Here is a 1,817-nt window from a genome sequence, read left to right on the forward strand (position 1 = left end):
ATTGGTGGCACTGTTCTTAAATGGTTCAGGTCTTACCTGGAGGAGAGAACAATTTCAGTCAAAATTAGTGACTCTGAGTCATCTGCTGCTTCAATGCCATATGGTGTCCTGCAGGGCTCAATTCTGGGCCCACAGCTTTTCTCTCTTTATTTACTGCCTCTGGGTTCTGTCCTCAGGAAACAGGGGATTTCATTTCATTGTTATGCTGACGATTGCCAGATTTATTTGCCTCTGAAGCAGAAGGATGTCCATTCCATCAAACATCTTCTGGCATGTCTCGGTGATATTAAAGCTTGGTTGGCCTTGAACTTTATAAATTTTAATAAAAACAAAACAGAGGTGATGGTGTTTGGACCCAGTGGCTCCTGTGAGTCCTCCTCTGTTGACCTGGGACCCTTGGAGGTAAACCTGTTATTACAGATCTTGGTTTTAAGGTGGACAGTGATTTCAAATTGGACAGCCAAATCAGAGCCGTGGTTAAGTCCAGTTTTTATCATTTAAGGCGATTGGCGTCAGTGAAATCTTTTCTTTCCAGGCAGCATTTTGAAACAGTGATCCACGCTTTTATTTCAACTCGACTGGATTACTGTAACTCACTATATCTGGGAGTCAGTCAGTCGCTGCTCTCACGTCTGCAGCTGGTTCAGAATGCTGCTGCACGACTTTTGACAGGAACTCGAAAGAGAGAGCATGTGACCCCTGTCCTGGCCTCACTTCACTGGCTGCCTGTATATTTTAGGATTCATTTTAAAATTCTTATGTTTGTTTTTAAATCACTGCATAATCTTGCCATGGCTTACCTCTCTGAGCTTCTTCACCCCTACATACCCTATCGGTCTCTCAGGTCCGCAGATCAGCTGCTCTTGGAGGTACCGAGATCCAGAAGGAAGCTCAGAGGGGACAGGGCTTTCTCTGTCATGGGTCCTAAGTTATGGAACTGTCACAGCTGCTGCTGAGCTGTGACCACTCACACCTGTTCATCATCACCTTGATCCCCAGCTGCTGCTATATAAGGACGGATCTTCCCCCTGCACGGCGTCAGATTGTTGTGAAACCCTCAGCGGTAACACTTTCAGGCCTGCTGGAGTGACTTGAGCTAACTGCCCAGTAACTAACCTGTCTGTCTCTTTCTTCTGCCTAGTTGCCTCTCCTGTCCCCGATCCTGACCCCCACCACTGGCTTTGGACCTTCCGGCTTCAACCCCCTGTCTGTCTGACCCGGAGATCTGGAACCCGTTTTGATCTGGATTTGGACCTGCTGGCTCTGACCCCCTGTCTGTCTGACCCTGAGATCTAGAATTGCCACCCTGATTTGGATTCCCTGGTTCTGACCCTGGCCTGTCTGACCAAGAAATTGTTTATTTCCTATTAAACACCAGTTTTTGTATTTACTGTTCAGTCCCTGCGTCCATCAGTTCCTGAACGTGTCAGAAACGACTTGCCTTTGCAGGTTAGAGAGGCCCCTTCACTGTCCACTTTTAAAGCTCGTCTTAAAACCCATCTATTTTACTTGGCTTTCAACTCCAGCAGGATCTAGTTTTAAATTATATGTTTGTTTTTAAACTGTAAGAGTTTTTATTTTTTTTATTATTGTTATGTTGTGTTTAAATGTACAGCACTTTGTATCAGCTGTGGTTGTTTTAAAGTGCTTTATAAATAAAGTTGGTATGGTATGGTAATTGACCATCTATTTCACCAGATCGAGAGAATCAAAAGAGGGCATCCTCAGTAAAAACACTTCTCGACTTTAATCCTTCAGGCAGAGCAAAAATAACTCTGTCCAGTTTCTTTTTTTTTTAAAGTGCCGATAAGATAAGC

At 44.4% G+C, this 1,817-nt stretch overlaps 2 long non-coding RNA genes across 2 annotated transcripts; one reads left to right on the forward strand and one right to left on the reverse strand.

The window, feature by feature from the left end:
- Nucleotides 1–752: 752 nt before the first annotated feature.
- On the reverse strand, nt 753–1,535 carry LOC106951203 (uncharacterized). The gene is made up of 3 exons (XR_001425771.1): nt 1,438–1,535; nt 1,113–1,116; nt 753–937 (listed from the first exon to the last, which is right to left on the reverse strand). It is a non-coding gene; the product is annotated as an uncharacterized LOC106951203 (long non-coding RNA).
- LOC106951204 (uncharacterized) lies at nt 944–1,442 on the forward strand. The gene is made up of 2 exons (XR_001425772.1): nt 944–1,063; nt 1,142–1,442. It is a non-coding gene; the product is annotated as an uncharacterized LOC106951204 (long non-coding RNA).
- Nucleotides 1,536–1,817: the final 282 nt, after the last annotated feature.

This window comes from Poecilia latipinna, unplaced genomic scaffold, assembly GCF_001443285.1.
Source record: "Poecilia latipinna isolate Pla-1442-1.1 unplaced genomic scaffold, P_latipinna-1.0 Scaffold447, whole genome shotgun sequence".
NCBI classification, from domain to species: domain Eukaryota; kingdom Metazoa; phylum Chordata; class Actinopteri; order Cyprinodontiformes; family Poeciliidae; genus Poecilia; species Poecilia latipinna.